This window comes from Acartia tonsa, chromosome 3 (assembly GCF_053477335.1).
Source record: "Acartia tonsa isolate MP-2025a chromosome 3, ASM5347733v1, whole genome shotgun sequence".
NCBI lineage: Eukaryota > Metazoa > Arthropoda > Copepoda > Calanoida > Acartiidae > Acartia > Acartia tonsa.
Genome location: NC_137262.1, coordinates 61,002,486 through 61,013,779, shown reverse-complemented (window position 1 = coordinate 61,013,779; position 11,294 = coordinate 61,002,486).

Here is an 11,294-nt window from a genome sequence, read left to right as displayed (position 1 = left end):
CTATACCCCAAGAGGTTTGATCAAACGAATTTTTCGTATTTTATATTTAAAAGAAAAATTTTTAAAAAAATTTTTGTGGAGGATTTTTTTTTTTTTGGGGGGGGGGTTAGTCGACCCCACTATTTTAATTTTAGTTAAAAAAAAGGGGGGGGAGGGGTATTTTTAAATTTTTTTTTTGGAGGGGGGTGTCCCATCCCCCAAGAAAATAGTTATAAACTTTCCTGGGCTACCCTGTAAAGTAGAACCCGATCGGTTCAGCGGTTAGCGAGATCCTTCGCTACAAACAAACAAACAATCAGACAGACATCGTTCCACTTTGTATTATAGATATTAACTCCTAAACAAATGGGGTGTGTAGAAACTAGAAAACGGATGGGATTTGGGACTGTTTATTGCATTAGTCCCCAAGGTTTTATAATAATATTTTCTTAATCGTTAGCCTTTCAACATTGGGAAATTTGATTGAATTTTGATTGGCTGTTTAGTGTTTAAACGTTTCAACCACTAATTGTAATTCCTTGTAGGGAATTTTGTATCATCATTGGGGATGTACATCAATTTATCGGCCATTGAATTATCTCCAAATAGTGGTTGAAATGTTTGAACACTCAACTTAATGAACCAATAAAATTCAATAAAAGTCCCCAATGTTGTCAAGCCAACGAACAAGAAAACATTATTATAAAACTTTGGGGACTAGTGTAATAAACAGCACATTGTCCCCACTCAATCTGGATTAGATCTGTTGGTCTCCTATTCAATGTGGATTCTCATTGGTCTTGTGGTTAGGTTTTTTGGGGGAGGGTACTAAAGCACTGCAAATTAAAATCGCCCCCGAAAAAAAAAGGACCCCCCAAAATTTTTTTTTTACTTTTCCCATTAAAATTAAAAATTTTAAGGGGTCTGTACAATAAACGTCTGTCCGTCTGTCTGTTCTTCAGTCAAAAGATAAGAAAACGTGATTTTCCTGGCTCCTATTAAAGATCAACATCCTTCAAGTCAAGGGTTAAGTTAGAAAATACTTTGAAAAACATAGAATGGATTTAAAATTATAAATAAGGTATTATTATAAGTTTTTATCCCCTATTTCAGATTTACAATGTACAAGAAAATTACATTGATGAATGTTTTCTTAATGCTTACTATATGCTTATCAAACAAAAATTTGTCAGACAGCAATTTTAGACTCAACTCTGAAAATCTACCAGCCGAGAATTTATGGAATGAAAGTTTACAGTTTTCAGACCCTTCAAAGTTAGAACTTCCCGGAGAAGAATTTATTCCTCTGTTATTTGTTTTTCTTAACAATAACTATACAATGAATAATGGAAATTTCCAAATTGACACTCCAAGGTAAATCCTTTATCCAGATAATCAAATCATTATAATAAATATTTGTTATCAAAAATAAATAATATATCTTTGTTGATATTGAGTATAGTAAACAATAAATATTGGTTTTAAATTGTTCATGTTTATTAATCTATTAAACTATTAAATAACTCAATTCAATTCAGGTATGTGACATACTTGCACAGGATGTTGCATTCATTATTTTCTGAAAGTTCTGGTTCTCCTCTTCATCTCATTTTCTTAACTGATGAAACAAGCAAGGTATAATAATGATTATGTTAGTTTTGGTTTCTGACCTGAAAATAAAAAAAATAATATAAATCTGTTTTTTTTTCAGGATGTTTTGCTAAAAGTTTTAACAAATGAGGTTGGCAAAGTTTTAACTGAAAAGTTTCTTATGAAAAGCAGGAAGAGCAAAGCAAACAAAAAATGGAATTTTCCTAGGTAAATATTTTATGCTGTCTTTTTTTTATCTTAAACCATCCATCAAACCTTTTGTTAGGCCCTTTTCTAAGCTTTTAGTGTTGTCAAAGTAGGAGTGGTTATTTTTATGTGCTGGGAGGGGAATTGACTTGATAAGCTATAATCCTGCTAGTCCTGATTCTTCAGATATTTAGCAATCTTATTATGGCTCCTGTGACAACTATTTTTAACTTGAATACTTGAAATTTTTATTTTGAGTTTAAGTTTGTGTTATGTGGTTTTTATCACAAATTTATATTTTGTAAAAATCTGCTAAAGTGTAGGGGGTATCTAACACTTTTCTTCATCCCCAGAGTTTAGGGTAAATGCATTCATTTAGCAACCTAAAATAAAGATAAATTGAACATTTTTTATTTTGCAAACAAATAATTAACATGTAATTTTAATTAATCAGAGACTTGAAGAATATTTTTAATGAATTAAGTATAAGTATGTAAGAAGCCCAAGAAATTTGCTTTAGAATTTCAGATATCAAAATATGCATTCTTTCTTATTTTTAGATTTAGAGTCAATTTGCTGGATATGAAGTATTTTAAATCAAATTTCAAAGAACAAATAGGTGAATGAAGAATAATTTGATATAATAAAGTAATAGTAACAAGCCCTTTTCACTCCACAGGGGGTCCATAGGCCACTGACAATTTGTCAGTGTTTCTGTAACAATGTGGCTTATTATAGATATGGGATAGGGTTGTCAGCCCTAAGCCCTATGATTGCTGTGTAAAGCGTCCATTTGCCCATCAGACAACCCACCCTTTGAGTGCAAACCTTTGTCTGACAAGTCCTAACTGTGTATGGTAGTGAGTTGCGCCTGTTTTCCTCCTACTCTAACTATCTATGTTGCACACCTAACATAGCAGCAGTAGGAACCATCTTTAACCATTTTTATAACGCAGTGTTGGACCGAGATTCACCTTTCCGATGACAAGTGGATGCACTAGGTGTTGAGCCACTGTCGTGTATAATATAATAAAGTATTTGATTAAATAAAATAATATTTGTTAAACTAAATCAATATTTTAGATGAATACATAGGCACACTGTGTATTGATGATTACAGTTCAATAGCTATGGTATGTTTATAGAAATTTCATTATTAACTATTATAAATCAAGCAGATGAAGTGACTTTAAAGAACTGACCACAATAATTGCAAAGCTATTCTTTCATCATACTCAAACTTTATACAATTTTAATATTAAAACAATAAAACTATTTTTAAGTTAATCAAAAGTAACTCCTCATTTTTAAAAGGATTTTTTTGATTCTGATCCAGAGGAAACAACAACTTCTGTAGTTTTAAACACTAGGCTGATAGAAGGGTGCAAAAAGGTAAACAAAAACTAGAATAATCAAAAGATTTTAAAATAATGCATTCATGGAAGAATAATGAAATATCATGAAAGTGATTGATCAATTTATTCCTTCAGTAATTCATGTTCCTATGTGATCAAAGGTGTCTTTTGTTTAGCTTTTATACAACACAGCATATTGCAAAAATAAATTTTTAGATCTCTTTATAATAGCTAACAGATGAAATTAAGATTGATTTTAAAAATTTTATATAATCTCTATTGCATGCATGAATAATCTCCTAGTTTGTGACAATTCAGTGCTTTTTTTCGCCATAGTTTTTATTTCTAACACAATATTAAAAAAAATAGTATGAATTATTATTTCAAGGAATATAAATGGGTTCAATTTCTTTTACCTGGCATAATTTCTCCAAGCTTTGAGAGAATCATAATATTAGATATTGATCTCAGATTAAGGTAAGTTTATTGTTTAAAATGAACAGCTGGAAGTCAGTTGTAAAACTACTAAAACTATTTTGTCTGTCCGGAATTCTGTAAATCTGTCTGATTTACTTGGCTTCTAGTAAAGATAAAAGGCTGAAATCTTTGGTGAACATTCCCTGTATCGATGATCATTAGGTGTATAATGTACTTTGTCTGTCAGTTATGACTAAAAGACATTGAAAATAGTTTTATTTATATTTCAGAAAATTTGTGATTTCTAAGAATTAATTCACATTTATAAACTGAACATTTCTCTATAACTCATTTTGTCTGTTTGTTCTTTCATGAATATTACTTGCTTTGCTACTTGTTGTCATCCTTGTTTTTTTTTATTTCTAATCTTGTTTTATATTATAATTGTGGTTTATTCATTGATATATACCAATATATGAATTTTACCAAATTTTGATGGATGAAATCAAAAGAGTATTTTTATTCTATAGTAATTTACTATAATTATGAAGCAAAATATGAAAACCATTGAAAAAAGTATAAATTTATTTTTAAATCGTTGAATGATTATTTTTGACCTTGATGTGATAAAATAGCTATATACTCAATGATACCTAATAACCTTAGATCTTGAATGAAATTTATTATCAAAAATATTTGTTTTCTATCCTTACCTATAACACAAACCCCATGTACAAAATCTTGAAATAAATACAAAATTTATGTTTTAAATCTAGGTGTGATATTGGAGACTTATATAAGTATTTTGATCAAATGAACAGGCAATTTCAAGATAATACAGTTTTGTTGATAAAATTGCATTATTTGTGTACTTAATTTGTATTTCTGACTTAATTTCACTTTAAAATTAGCCAAAAAATTTACTATTATGAAAACCAAATAATACCTTAAATCATTAGCCAATCTGTAATGAAAATTTAGAGATTCTTTATACACTTTTGTAGAAAAATATTTGTATTCAAATAATGTCTTATTGCATAATTTAAGTGAACAGGCCCTTTGACTTGGAAAGGAATGGGGGGATGTATCATATGAAACTGCTTGGTACAGAGGAAGGACATTGACTGGTCTTCAAATAGGAGAACCATATCCATTTTTACAGGTATCAAACTAAACAAACTTACATATTGTCTTAATAATTGGCTTACTTTGGTTAATAAACCAATCATTAATATAAAAAAATTTAATTATAACAGTAAGTTTACTTACGAATTATCTAATTTAAATTTAGAATTTGAATTCTGGTATTGTTCTGATGGACCTACAGAAATTGAGAAGAAAGTCTAAATACAAAACTTTATTTGCTCCAATGAAAATAAAATCCTATATCAAAGAGTTCAATATTCCCACTTGGGGAGATCAGGTAAAAGAATGGCTTTTAAATTGATTAATTGCTAAAATTTTTAATATCCACAGAAAGATGTTTAAAATACAATGCAATAGATAACTATAGAAATATTTTTTTTGACAAATTTTAGTTAATTAATCAATTGTGTTTAAGATAGTTTACTCACTGATCAGATGGAAAGAAAAACATCAGGTTACCTGATTTTCAAAACAATATATTCTTAATCTTTAAGATTTATCTGTCATATCTTTTTTTATTTAAATATCAACATTGCAGACTTATTCAATATACTGTAATTTTATCCACCCCTCTAGATGCATGATAATAATTTAATAAATTTTTGGTTCATTTATTACAGGGCCTATATCTGTAATATAATTTAACCTTACCTGACCTAAAGTAATAAACAATAAAAGAAGCTCCTTTTACTTTACAATTATTCAAAAATAAGGAGGGGGGGGGGGGGAGTCAGTGCTTACTAGTTTACTATGTGAAAGTATCATCTTTTATCTTAAGATATAAGTGGATATTATTATTTAGATATATTTACTTCCATGCTTGTTTAACTATCAGGTAACATTCAAAATATAAAGTTTTAAATATTGCCTGAAGCTTTTAAAATCATATTAAGTTAGCTTGAATCTTGGAATGAAAATTTAAGTTTGGTGAATCATTGTGCATATGTCCCTAATAAAACTTTCAATGTAAATTTGTTAACTTTAAAATGTGAAAAGGGCTGGAAAATCCAGCTTGTAAGTAAAAAAACAAACAATCTTATTTTCAATATTTTCCTCAGTTTAACTTCAGTGCTATGTAACATGTTTACTTGTGTTTTTTCTTTAATTATAAAATAGCGCAGTTTTAAGTGTAAATAGTTCAATAATGTTTATGTTTATGTTGTTTATTTACTTTACTTTAAGAGTCTAGTTCCAAAAATGATGGGAAATTATGACGATATTCAAGAATTTCCTTTGTGTAGACAATGTCATAGCACACAATACTTTTTTTGTAAAGGTAAACTGTTCCTTAAATAGAAATTATTTATTTATTATACTTAAATTAGACTGAATTACCATACATAACTTTTAGATTTTAAACAATAGCACCAACAACATTTTACAAATTATAAAAATGATTTATTCAATCCTTCCAATTCCTTCCTTCACCCTCCCCCCCCAAATTCTATAAACTGACCAAAAAATAATACAAGGTTGTTTTTTTAATCCTTCATTGCATATAATTTTGTACTTTAGGTAAAATTATGATAGAGCATACCAACCATGAAACAGACCTGATTGAAACTTATCCAACATTGTACAAATACAACAACATTTTTAAACTAGACACATGGTGTGACAATACAACCTGGGAACATTGTTACTGAATAGTTTAGGCTTATATTTGTTTTAACCCCAAATATTTTAAGATAGGTGGGGGGGAAAGAATTATCACCTTTTCTTCCTCCTCTTATGATTTTTATATCTCATTTTCTTTCCTCAAACACTTAGGGCTAAAATCAATTGACCTCATAAAAGGGACTTATGCCCAGTTCACAAACAACTTTTAAATGTTGACTGTGGGTCAACCTAAACAAGTAAAACCAACGAATACCTTAATCAAATCGGTCAACCTAAGGCCTAAAGGTCTAGCTAAAATTGAAATATATTTTGATAATTTGCCTTTGCAAATAAAATTTAAAAGCATAAATTTTCTTTATAATAGTAACAGGATCCCTCTCTGTCTGTCTGTATGTGTTTCTGTTTTGAAGGATCTCACTTCCCACTAAACCAATTGGGTTCACTTTTACATAGTATCATCTGAGTTCAGGGAAGGTTTATAACTATTTAGGGGGACAGTACCACTCCCAAGATAAATTGCCAATACTACCAAAAAAAAGTTCCTGGTGAGCAGTGCTAATATTGTAGAAACATGAATAAGAAACATCTCATCTTAACATTAGAAAAATTATTTCTTAAATATTATAAATGAAAACATTTTAAACACCAATATAGGTGTATAACTAGAGGTATTAGGGACTAGCCACTGGTCTGTGATAAACATAGAGGTTTTTGCATGAATATCTGCTGGAGGCCCTTCAATATAAAAAGTTAAATACATATGTTAAAATGTTTATAACTTTCCATCAACAATTATTTCAATGATGTAATTATATTTTGTCAATTATACAGTATACATTACAAAAAATGACCGGTCTTTAAAATTGTCTAGCCCCACCCCCCTGTAATGAAGTTGTTGCCCTATTTTTTTGTGTGTGCTCTTTATATGCATGTGTGATGGTGTTTGTTGTGGTCAATTAGATCAAATAACATTTTCCGACATTCAGCAGGCTATAAAAGGAGATATTCAAAATGAAAAAATTCAGACCCTTATTTTTTAAAGTAAATTTTACTTATGCCAAAAAATCACATAGTAAAATTCAATTAAGCATAGGGGTTGTGTCAAGTTTTAACTTAAGCATAAAATTTTGCTTCCACAGACACCTATCTTGAATTCCTAGCTCTCCTACAAGTCATTTGAGCCCCAAAAGTATGTATTGGCGTAACCAAAATTCATTTAAAATACCTAAGGGTCGGAATTTTTTTATTTTGAATATTATCTTTCATAGCCTGCTGAGTGATGGAAAATGTTCTTTGATCTAATTGACTGATACAAACACCATCATACATGTATATAAAAAGCACACACACAAAAAATATGGTTACAATTTCATTACAGGGGAGGGGCCAGAACATTTTTAAAAACGGTCATTTTTCATAACATATTCTGTATATGTAATATTATTTCTCACCCTTGTCATATCCTTAAGATAACTAATAAAAAATAACAATATCTGAATTTATTCTTTAATACCAATATCAATAGCTGTACAATTTCACTTTGAAATACAATAAACTTACTTAACATAATTTTTTTTCACAGTTGCCTAACTGACTTTTTTTCTTTCTTTTTTTGCAGTATTTCAAACAAATACATGTAAAGAAAAGTTTCAACATTTTAGACTCTTTTCAACTTTATTCATAAAAAAAGTTTGATTAATTTTTTTTGCAGTGTTACCATTACAATATTAAAAAAATAACTGAAAAAAATCATTGGCTCAGGAGATGGATCATGGTTTGCTTTGAAAGATGGCCATGTTATGAGATAATGCCGATTTTTAATGAACAGTTCAATGTCCCCTCCTTCCCTATAATGCCTTAAAAACCGGTTTTACTAAAGGCCTTTATTTTTGAAGTTTTATGGATTTAAAGGTTGTGCAAAAAAGCCTATTTTTTTAAATCAAATTCCGTAGCTTGTTTTATAGTAGAAATATTTTATGAATACTGTTGGAATCATCATAAACTCTAGTTTTTTTTTTTAACTATTTCTGTTCCAGGTATAGTATAGCAGCTCTGTGGTGAAATGTTCCAACTTACTTAAAACTTTTCAACCTTTTTCTCACATTTTTCAATAAAGCATCTAAACTACAATTAAATAAACTAAATACAAAGAACAAAAATGATAATTATATTTCCAAACACGATTTTACACAATCGTAAAATCATAGCTTTTATAGGAATCATAATGCAAAGTTTGAAATCAATAGGACTTTTTTTACTAACCATGATCTAATCGTTATATATCTTATATCTTATAAAGTAGATCTGTATAACATATTTCTCTCTGTTGACCTTGAATGTTAGCTGCTGGCTGACAATGATTCTATTAAAAACCAAAAAAATAAACAATATTTAACTCATGTTTGATGAAAATAAACCACACAAAATCTCTGCCCAAAATGCAGACTCCTCTTAATTTTAATAATAAATTAATATGATATGATGTTTATTATCTTAAATAATGAGAGTGGCGGGAGTATTCAACCAATAATCTACAGAAGAGTTAATTTTGATTATCACATTTGGGGATGTTTATAAATTCATCATCCATTGTCTTAATATCCCTGGATGTTAACCTTAAAGGTGAAGATTCATACTTACCAGGGACCTAAAGGGTTAAGACAATGGTCAATAAATTAATGTACATCCCCAATGATGATACATAAAATTACCCCTTCTGTAGATTACACTTAATAGTTGAAATGTTAGGACATTCAACTTCCAATGATACAAGTTTTGGCGTGGGTTGATCCAACAAAACAGAATTCAATAAATGTATCCAAAATTGTTAAGGTAACAAAAGAGAAAACACTATTATAAAACTTTTGGGACTAGTCATAAACAGCCCCTTGTACCCTTTCTCTCTGAATATGCACATATAAAGTTATAGATTTAATATGCTAGATGGCCAACCAGACACAATTAGAATAGTTATGTATCGCATCATATTAATGACTGCTTTCCGCGGATAGTAAAATAAAAAACTTTAATTTTGGTTTTAATTAAAAACTGGTATTAATATTCTGATTTTTAAAAAAATTTCTAGAATATTGAATAAAACGCAATACAATACTTTTCAGTATGGCTCTAAACTGGTTAATATCTGATGGATTTTAACCGGTTCTTAACTATACTAAAAAATCATGTATAGTATCAAATTACAGACAAATTTCCACGGATATTAAATAGAAATAAAAAATTTATACCAGTATTGTTAGCCCGGGCCTTTGGCACCTCAGGGCTAACAAAATGGATTTTAATCTTTAATACTATACAATAAATAACTGATTGTATAATTATTAAATTACTAACTGCTGCTTCTCTAGTCTCTAGTGTTACAAAGGGGCCTTATATATAGTCTAAAAACATTCAAAGACCGTCATAAGATAGCCCAAAACCGTGCTATGTTAAGTTTCTTTCAAACTTCTGAACTGATGCGGCACTGCTTATCAACTTCATTGTCCTTGTTATTAGATTTATTTTAATTAATTTAGTTTAACTGTTATCAATTCTATTTTATTTCCTGTTTTCAATACAAATATAACTATTGACGTCAATAAGTGGGACTCTCACACTCTGGTGAGTAATATTATCCCTCCCCCCCCCCCCTAGTATCAATTAAATTGGAAAGTGTGATGGGGGGGGGGGAGTAGGAGTAGGTAGTAGGGTGGGTCGATTTTGGACATTCTTATCTGAGACCTAAGCGGGGATCTACAACTGATTTTTATGAGTATAATCCACCTCTGGATGATTTAAAATCTTAAGTCTTTTATGTATTACCCCAAAAGTGGGAGTGTTACTTTATATTTATTTTTGTAGTTATTTAATATTCTTTTGTTTTATTTTTTTTTTGGGGGGGGGATGGGGGCTAGCCTCAATAACCACCTTGGATGTCCTTAACTGCTTGGCTAAAGGATATAGAATACGTGGATATATTTTCAGGAGAAAATTTGTCATATATTTAGGTTGCCCCTATGGTTCTCATTTATTGGTCAGTTCTTTTATCCAGTAGGAAGGGAGGATATGGGGTGGATGGGGAGTTTTGTAATTTTAGCCAGCTGCAGGTTCATGAAAATGGTGCAACATCCAAGTAATAATATATGGATTGCTAAAGGAAGTGATAGTAGTTATCAAAGTTAAAGCTGAAATACTTTTTAAAAATATCACTGATTCATTAGTTGATATCAAACTATACAGCAATATATACGTTAAAGATAAGTATAACAAAATTTTGTAAAAGCAACTTTTCTTATTAAAACTGTTATTGAAAGGAGGGGGGGGGGGGTTAGACTTGACTTTCTTACAACATGCTCAGGGCCCCTAGAGGCCAATAGGGGCGTAGCCAATAGTCATCTTTAGGTATATTTGTGGTTAGGCATAAATAATTTTATGCAATAAAGTAAGTGCATATCTATGTATTACAGAGATCTAAAAGGATGGACAATAAATTGATGTACTTCCCCAATTATGCTTCACAAAATTACCCCTTCTGTACCAATAAACCAACGAATCAAAATTCAATAGAAGTCCCCAAAGTTGTTAAGCCAATGAATAAGAATTTGTTAGTCTAAAACTTAGGATAATAGTGTAATAGCCCAATGTGCCCTCCCTACCTGTATGTATTAACATTATCTTTATATATTTTGATGGACAGTAATAAATACTGTTTCTCGAAGTCGTACATGGTCAATGGTCATAGGTAATGTTAAAGGGTTGGCGCAAATTTCAGATCCCAGTCTTTGCAATTTGATTTACTTATTTTCTCTATAAGATAAAAGCAAGATTATCTGATTTTCTATGATATGAAGATAATTTTTTTTCTCAAATTGCAAAAACTAATATCTGAAGTTTGTGTCACCATTTCATAAGACTGCATATAACTTTGAGAAACAGCAATTTATTACTGATCACCATATTTTTACTTTACAAAGATGAGAGGAG